At 39.1% G+C, this 9,624-nt stretch overlaps 1 long non-coding RNA gene across 1 annotated transcript; it reads left to right on the top strand.

Moving 5' to 3' along the window:
* Positions 1-1,694: 1,694 nt before the first annotated feature.
* Positions 1,695-8,325, top strand: LOC138955997 (uncharacterized). The gene is made up of 5 exons (XR_011452458.1): positions 1,695-2,052; positions 2,588-2,672; positions 2,834-2,919; positions 3,592-3,670; positions 6,207-8,325. It is a non-coding gene; the product is annotated as an uncharacterized lncRNA (long non-coding RNA).
* The last annotated feature ends 1,299 nt before the right edge of the window (positions 8,326-9,624 follow it).

Genomic DNA, 9,624 nt, shown 5'->3' with positions numbered 1-9,624 from the left:
GAGTCTTTGTCATTATACTTGTCATCGTCCCTGCAATCAGCATGCAATGTTGCCATCGTCGTCGTCTTTTTGTTCTTCTTCTTGAACTTCTTATTTTTCATGTACTTCTTTTTCTTTAGAAACTTTGTTACACCCCCATTCCACACAACCGTTCTTGGTCCCGTTCCCGTACCGACCAAGGAACGGTGCAGGCACGTAAGGGATCGGGAGGGAACCGCAATGGAACGTAAATGATCGTTAACGGAACTGCTTTGAACGGTAGGGTCGGTAGGGACGGTTAAGTTTGGGCTGCATGTTCAACATTGTAGCCGTTCCCCTCCCGATCAGAATGAACGGTAATGGAACCTTAACCCATCCGTAACGGAACGCTTGGATCGTTAAAGGAACTTAAAACAACGGTAACGCAACGGTAGCGCTCTCACACACTGAGTTGTCATACCCACATTTCACACAACCGTCCTAGGTCCCATTCCCGTGCTCACAGATGCCAAAAACGGTCGTTTGCGCAGCGTTCCATTGGTGTGGCAGCCGTCCTTGGTCGGTACGGGAACGGGACCTAGAACGGTTGTGTGGAATGGGGGTGTTATATCTACTCACCTTTTACAGTCTGCAGATTATCCCGTTGAGTGTTTAACAAAACTGCTGCTACTTTCACCGTCACACGTAATATAACGAACTAATGCAATGCGACGGACTAGGTATACGCGTGGCTGATAACCGGTAATCGCTAAAGATCATGAACACAGTTTTGTGTGTGTTCCTCTCTCAACACTAAGTTACCCATCTGTTGAGCTGTACAGTGTTTGTTAAAGTGTAAGGTTATTTTCTATATAAATTGCACAATTATCGTGTTGGTTTCTTATAAAGCTAAATGTAAGTGTGAGTGTGTGTGTGTGTGTGTGTGTGTGTGTGTGTGTGTATGTGTGTGTGTGTGTGTGTGTGTGTATGTGTGTGTGAGAGAGAGTGAGAGAGTGAGAGAGAGAGAGAGAGTGAGAGAGAGAGAGTGAGAGAGAGAGTGAGAGAGAGAGAGTGAGAGAGAGAGTGAGAGAGCTAGAGAGAGAGAGTGTGAGAGAGAGAGTGAGAGAGAGAGTGAGAGAGAGAGGGGGAGAGAGGGAGAGACAGAGAGAGAGAGACATAGAGAGAGAGAGAGACAAAGAGAGAGAGACAGACAAAGAGAGAGAGACAGAGAGAGAGAGACAGACAGATAGACAGAGACAGACAGACAGACAGACAAACAGCGACAGACAGACAGATAGACACAGATTTACTGGAAAAGAGTGAGATAGAAAATAAGAGAAGAAAGAGAAAGAAGTAGAGCTGGATGAACCGACAGACCAGGTTGCAAATAAAGGACTGTTTATTACGTTCCATAGGTTTGAGAATGTATAACGATTGAGAATAAACACGAAAAAAAGCCACACGTACAGGCAAATACGTACGCCCGCCAGAGAAAATAGAATCCGACATGCAAGACAAATCTGAAAGTGTGAAGATTATCTGTTTACATAGATTATATAATCAAACCTTGTGTCGCCTTATGAACAAAACTCAATAGTCGACGCATCAATGCGAAAGCTATCTTAAAGTGTAACTAAACAAGCAAAAAGGAAAAAAATCGTTCAGCAACCTTTACACTTTGATATGAAGAAGGGCCTCATATACTGTCGAACTGCGGGAAAAAAAATTTTTCTCTCACTCTGACACTGTTTGACGGACATGTGAAGTGCGCGCCAGGAACGACAATCTTCTTAGTTTACCTGATTAATGCCCTTAATTTTTGGTTCTGGTACTTTCAGTTCCGGCTGTTGTCATCAATCTACCAAAATAAAAGATCAAACGGAGTTTTCGATTTTTATTTCATGGTTCAGAAAAATATTGCTTATTTTCTGAAGTCAACCGTTTTAGCGAATCTTTCTTTGATTCTTAAAAGTCATTTCAGATTTTTGAAAAATAGTTAACGGTTAGTAATTACCAATATATCGTAAACAAACATATCGATAGGTTTTGGTAAGAAGACACAAGTGCGATGAATGTGGTACCAGTATTTTTGTGGTAAGTAAGGATGCATTTCTTTGCTGTAAGCACATTTACAATGCACATTTAATCTGTTTAGCAAACGAAAGCATGGTACAGTGCCGCTTGTTTGTGGTCTATCTTTTCGCGGCAGATGCGTAACAATTAGGGTCTCAGTTGGAAAAAGCTGCTCGGAACCAGAGCAGATTTGGCTTGGGTTCTTTGAGTGTGAATGATCGACGAGTGGCTTGACATTTTTAACGAATCATTACTGTAGCCTACTTGAAACCATCATCTGTTTCTGAATATGTCATCAGTTATGATTGAGCAGTCTCATAGGAATCGTCCATAAAATGTTAAACCGAAAAAGGGCAGACGATTCTGAATCACACAGGCTGCTGTACAAAATCAGATCTAAAACGATATTTTGAACCGCGACGTCTGCGTAAATGCCCTACCTTGTCCTGGTCATGTGTATACACATCAGCTTCTATTGGGAAGATCAGTATTTTATATTAATCACAAATACAAGATTAGAAATACATGTAGTTCTGAAGATCGCCTTTGATTTCAGTTTCAGCGGCAAACTAGCAGATCTGTCCAAACCGGCATCGTTTCATGGTTGAAACTTGAATAATCCCAAATAGATCTGAGTGGGGGTAAGTTTTATAGTATTTCAATTTTTTACGGCAGTTTTATTTAAAGATAGTGTAGTGGATGTCTCTGGTGAAGACTACAGTTATATGAATTTTTTGTTGTAATATTAAAATGATTGTTCTTTATTTACACAATTGAATAATTTGTATTTATTTGTTTGCAGATGACGGCATACTGAGTGCTCCAAGAACATACGCCTGCTGGCATTTTGTGTCTTTTCTGAAGACGTCGAGGCAAGCAGAAGTCACGGTCCTGGCCACACACACACAATGACATGAACAAGAAATGATATTTTTTCATGGGCATATCCAGTATTAAAACTTTATTACGATGCAAACGCAACGATTAGAATTTAGAGAAGGTCATCGGTCACACACACACACACACACTGGGCGGATCCGGAGGGTTCCGGACCACTTAGGAGCCGGCCTTTGTATTCTAAGTGACGATTTTGGAAAGAAGTTGGCTAATTAGTTTGCCCAGGTTGCGCCAGATCGATCAATTGTCCTTGTGATTCAAATTTTTCTTCTTAATATATTTACTTTTTTGGAAGGAGTATTAGGGGATGTTTCTTGGCTCAGATTGATCCATTTTCCTTGTTTTTATCAACATTTGTCGGACCCCCCCCCCCCTCCCCCCCCCCCCCCCCCCCCAAGGAGGTTGAATGCTTTGCGTCTTCAACTAAACGCTTCGCGTCGTCAAATTGTCCCTAAAAGAAATTTGGAAACTCCCCCTTAAAAATGATGTGATCCGCCCCTGCACACACACAAACACACACAAATAGAGAAGTAATAAATGGATACAGTTTTTCTTTATTTAAATTACAATCAGATGTGGTCGTAGTACAGGCACTGTAAACAAAACCTAGCATAATATACCACTTGTGTGATGTTTCGGTCAATATCTTTATTTTCCTTTCAGAAATACATTGGCGTTTTGAATGTCAAGGGAAGTGATACAAATGCTGCAGCGGCCTATCAAGAACGCGAAGGCAAACAAGGTAAATACCTACTTCTGACATTAGTTTACTTATTAACTCTTTCTATACTGGCCATTATCTCCCCAGTCTCTCCCTAGAAACTGGCCATTGCATGGGTTTGCAAAACAATTCTCAAAAATAAACAAAATCTAAACAACGAATTCGTAATCGTCTTGTGTCGTCTTTGTTTTGGTGAGTACAGTAATCCTTTGTTTTTTTAAAAATAAACAAAACAAGATGCAGCCTTCAAACTCATAGGTTTTATTGTGAATATATTGCTAAAACATATGCGAAAGTTTGGTTTCATTGTTGTGAAAAAAAATAAAAATATGATGTCCAGAATTTATGGGTATATTTTACGCAATACGAAAAAGGGGGTATGTATTTTGACTTAGAAGCATTTTTTCTTATGAAGGCTCTGTTTGCAACAAAACTGTTTCTGTTTACTTGTATGAAGATTGTGCTTACACAAAAACATAACAAATACCAACTGATTTTCCATTTGGTGGTCATGTAAGCATTGTGAACATGTCCGAAAAATCTGATCACACACCATGTGGTCGACATGCAGACCTGAACGGCCAGTGTATGGTGGCAGAGTTGGAAAATAGGAAAAGTCTTGATGCCAATCCTTCATCAAAAACCGAAGAAAATCGTCATTGTAATAAGTTTGCTTTATTCTAAATCAAACAACTAGGATAGATGACAGACACAACGACAAACACATTCACGGCAATTCTACTGTAAAACATACACAATGCTCACGTTAACAAGCTGGCCATAACAATGTGCCCATCGTGCATGAAGTGTGGCTTTGGTCGGATCAGTAGCCGTGCTTTGTCTGCGATACTAAACATGAAATTTTGTTAAAGCGACGATTTAGCAATGTTGTTGTTGCTGCTGCTGCTGTCTGTTCTTGTCACGACATTTCGTTTTTTCCCTCCTGATTCTGAGAAGAAGCTGTTTAATTGTGATATCAGGCCTAGGAACCCCTGATTTTCACTTGGAGCATTCTCAAAGAAACTTAGCGTATGTTAAGAAAAATGAGTGTACTCCACACTTTGTCTTTTGTTGTTCGTTGTCGTTGCATGTCTACCGTTCCACAGCCACCTACTATAGCTGATGGGGTCTATGTCGACCAAAAGAATGGGATTCACTGTAGGTCGAGTTCCTGTAGGTGGATTCTCTGTATACCTAAGACTTTAAAATTGGCAATCTTGTATACAGGGAATACCACAGGGTGTAGTTCCTGTAGCGTTTTGCTAATATCAATGAAAGTCACGTGATGCTTAGCGACATCGTTAGAATTTGATGTTTTTTGATCTTTTTTTGATATTTCTTAGAAATTCGAGTATGGTTTGCAAGTTTTATTGAAAAACTGCACCCTGTGGGATTCCCTGTATACTAGATTGCCAATTTTAAAGTCTTAGGTATACAGGGAATCCACCTACAGGAACTCGACCTACAGAGAATCCCACTCTTTTGGTCGACATAGACCCCATCAGCCCTACTATAAGTGCAAGTGTTAAATGACGTATTTCCACAAAAGACTGCTTGCAGAGAATCATGTGATGCCAATGACAGGTAAGGACATGTGGTAATACATACTACGTTTTGGAACCAGGGAAAAAGCAGCACAAATTATTTATCAACCAAATTGATTGACTTGTGCACCACGACAAAAGTTTTCTTTGATCCATAAAAGGTCTTTTGCCAGAAAAATTGCTCTGAACATCAAGTACCCTGCAAGTTGTCACACATTTACATTATTGAAATAAATAAAAAACACACCAGTAACCAGGTTAGGTACGTTAATATCTATAATCAATATCTCGGCACGTTACTGCCTTCTTCGGGATGATGGTAAGCTGAACATTATTGAACAAAATAATCGGTTTAGATTGTATACTTTGATTCCTGAACGAAGAAGCAGAGGTACTGCATACAACTAGGACTGTAATATCAGCTTTTGCCTGAAACACACACACATACACTTATAAAATTAATGCAATGTCATTGTATGAAGCCAGAACATTCACTAACTTACATAGTTGGTCACACAATTACCCATCACTGAACAATAAATCGAAGTCGGGTGGATTCAATGACTAAAGCAGTAAAGGCTTTGAAAAAACCCTCATCACAAAACATCCCCCCCCCAACAACAAAAAAACAAACAAACAAAAATAAATGAAATAAAACAGGTTGTGTATATAGCGCAGTAAACACCATGCAGACCTGTACAAGCAAAGATTTGACAGTGATTATCCTTGTTTTATATAGCACACATTTTCTAGTTTTAATCTCTCTCTCTCTCTCTCTCTCTCTCTCTCTCTGGAAAGTAATTTATTGACCTGTGGGTTATTTGCGTTTGTATACACATTGGTGATTCGTAAACTATGTTGAAAGAGATTGTCAAACAATATTATATGGGGTGTCTTAAAAAAAAATGTATATCAACAAAATCTGTCATTATTATCAGGCACACGGTTTTAACAAAGCTATGTCACGGAATGCAACATAAGTGGCTTAAAAAGTCGTGTTTTTGTGTGTGCAGGATATTCGCTAGGACAGGACCTCAAGCTGAACCAGCACAACAGCGATGCATTCTTCCATGGCTTCCACAAAAGTCTTTCACCTATAGCGGGCATTGCATACAGATAGTCCAAAGAGGGTTAGGGTTACCCTAACCCTCCTTTTTAAAAATTCTTTAGACCAATTATCCCTCTGTTCCCATGTTAAACATGGAATAATTCTGGACAAATGCGAGGACGTTAGCTTTTTTTTATTTTATTTTTTTTATCATTTTACTTATCATTAAAACTTGTTTAGATTTCGATTCGTAAACCATTTACAGTAATCCTTTGTTTTTTTAACTTTGTTCATCTTACCACAGTCACTTCGTTGTTTAGATTTATCATTAAATTTGTTGCCATAATGCAGGGAAAATGTAGAATAAAACCTTTTGGTAGAAGATATTTCCTGTGTCAAAAGTTAATGCTTATTCTGATTAATGGGTGCTCCAAACTAAGTTATTTTGACTGCCTTATTCGAATTCATTTCCAAGACAGGGCTGAGAAGTGGAGAAGCTTAGGAGAATATCGTAAAAATTGTCTGGGTGTTTATGCAAAACTTTCGAATATGTCAGATTTTACTTTAGAGATTTTAAATACTGTTAACTGACAGAAATGCTATAACTTCTACACCAATTGACTGGATATCTTCATATTCAGCATACTTAAACTTGATTTTATGCATGTGCAGTTCACAAAGTGGCAAATTTGTAGGTTAAATTATCTAACTTTTGCAATCACCAATGACACCAACGCTTTCGTGTCTGAGGATTGCCCTGAACCTAGCTGTAACTGCATGCTTTCTTCAGGTCATCGATAGCCTGGGGGTTGAAGGGGATGTTTTTACATACTCAGACATTCAAAATAATCAAAAAGGTAAAAGCCTGAAGGGTTTAAATTAGGTAAAAATGGCTACCGCTCAATGTCAAAACTCGTTCTGTTTAGTCGACCCCCGAATTTGGAGAAAAAAATTAAAATTGCACAAAAGTCAGACCATTCAATTTACAAAATTGCCACTTACTGGAAAGGCAGAACATAAACTGAAGTTAATGAATACCATATATAAAATAATTGGTTCAACAGATGCAGAAGTAATTTGCATGGTTGTGGGTGTCCTTTCTGATTTAAGTTAGGGGGGTCAACCCTGTAGAAGAGACGATTTTCTTTAATTATCAATCCGCAATATATTGTTTGTTATGCATAGAAGATTAACATTGACAAATACTTCAAGACTCCTCATTGATCTTAAGAAATGTTGTGGTTTTTTTTGTTACTGACTGATTCACTTTCTATTCACTTTACTCTACATAAGTCACGACAAGAAAAGCAAGGGAGGTAATTTCTTCGGAAGAGGTAATTCTCTCCCCTCAGAACGATTGTTGTAGTTTGTTTGATTTTGTTCCCTTCTAATAAGTATTATTTAAAATAGATCTTTACATCTTGATGTGAAAGGCGCAGTGCCCCCTCCCCCCAGGATGTTAAATTCTAGGTTGTGTCCATGTAAAATCCTGATCAAGATCGATCCGAGTTGGTTTTTCCTGCAACTGTGCCTCTTTATGCCACTCAATTAGACATACTTTGCAATCCATAATTGCACGAAACTAAGTACAGGAAATACGTTGTTGTCGTGTTTTTAATATTACATAATGAAATAAAAAATGTCACAACTGGTTTCGTGTTGGGCTTTCTCTCTCTGTCTGAATCTCATAATTACTTCCTTCTGAGGCCTGAAATGTGTTGCAGGCATTGTTCAGCTTACATTTATTGTTACATTTTTTGTGGATATGTTATTAAGTGTGTCTGTGTTTCTATCATTCGTTATCAGTGTGGTTAAAAAAAAAGCACACGTCAAAGTAATTTACCCTTCATCATTATCAAAACATGCAGATACAGGTAATAAATATTTGTGATACTTTAAACAAATACAATGTTTGTTTGTTGCGTTTTTTCTTTTTTTCAGAGCAAACACACATCGTATTTGTTCAAACGTGTATATTCTGCACTTTCTAATACCCTGCATGGATCTCCAAATCAAGAATAATGAAAAGTCGTCTAATAGCCCTGCAGCACTCACACGAACATGATAGAAGCTTGCATGCATGCACCCAGCAAGGGCAGATCAATAATTCACTTTGGAGGGGGGGGGGGGGGGTTACAAAATGACTGCGAAAATACAAGTTGAAGGCGCCTAAGCCTCTAGGGGGGTCCGGGGGCATGCCCCCCCGGAATAAGCAAAATAGAGCTATCTGGTGCATCCTGAGCCAATAAATTACCTCTTTTTTTTGGGGGTGGGGGGGTTACGTAACCCGTGTAACGTAACCCCCCCCCCCCCCCCCCAGATCCGCCCTTGCCCAGGCTCGCTGTCTTCGGCTAAAAGAGCTTACCGTTGGATCTTCGCTCAGACAAATGTAGCTGTCTTGTCCACTTGCTCCTGTCGCATAGATCTGCAATGTGCAACATCATCTTTGATTAATAAGTCTGAGGCACAGACAAACACACACGCGCGCACATTTGCGAGAGAATGCACGTCAGTCTATTCAATCAAACAGTATAAAAACATACCACAGACGTGGTGGTGGAAACTGGACATTCGCCGTATAACAAAATCAAGAGATTCATTTGTGTGTGTATGTTTAATCAAAAGTTCATCTTGCGCACATTCAGTCTGTATTGTAACAGGACCCATCCCGTAAAAACTTCGAACAGATCTATTAAATTCTGAAATCCTTGACAAGTTTTTTTTCCAATCATCTGTATCTGACCGAAGTAAAAAAATTTTAAAAATCAGCCAGTACACGCATCTACCCCCTTACACGACAATACATATGTGGCGAAAAAAGGAATCGAGAGGGGGGGAACAAGGAATAAATTAGATCCAGAAATAATTCCACTTCATCATTCCAAAATTCAAGTGTGAAGTGATCAGATACTGTGGTAAAGATACGTGCTTAGTATCACAACTAAAAATACAAGCCCTAGGGTTTTAAATCAAGGAAACAATTAAAGTTAAGGAAAGATCAACAGAAATGTCGAGAACATGTAAAATATTGTACTTACAATCCGTTTCAGCATGCTCTTCGAATAATAATCTCCCAGTCAGCCTCGTGCTTACGACTTCGACAGGATGTTGCCTCTCACGCTGAGCCAGTACATTTGGAGTGAATTCAAAGGCCAGAGATGCAGTACAAGCACATTAGTTAGATCCAATTCATTTACATTGCTACCTTGCCCAATGTATGGCTTTTTCTGTTGGTAACATCACACATGTGGCAAGCAGTGCTTGTTGCCGACTCTGCTGGGACAGGCAGCAGACGATTTTATTTAGGAACCAAATTCTGATTGGTTAAAACATAAAACCGGAACTCAAAGTACCACTTGTTCTTTGGAAGTATCAAATCAAGA

This window comes from Littorina saxatilis, unplaced genomic scaffold, assembly GCF_037325665.1.
Source record: "Littorina saxatilis isolate snail1 unplaced genomic scaffold, US_GU_Lsax_2.0 scaffold_1153, whole genome shotgun sequence".
In the NCBI taxonomy this organism is placed as follows: domain Eukaryota; kingdom Metazoa; phylum Mollusca; class Gastropoda; order Littorinimorpha; family Littorinidae; genus Littorina; species Littorina saxatilis.
Note: the sequence above shows the minus strand (reverse complement) of the source record. Positions and strands in the feature narration are given on the sequence as shown.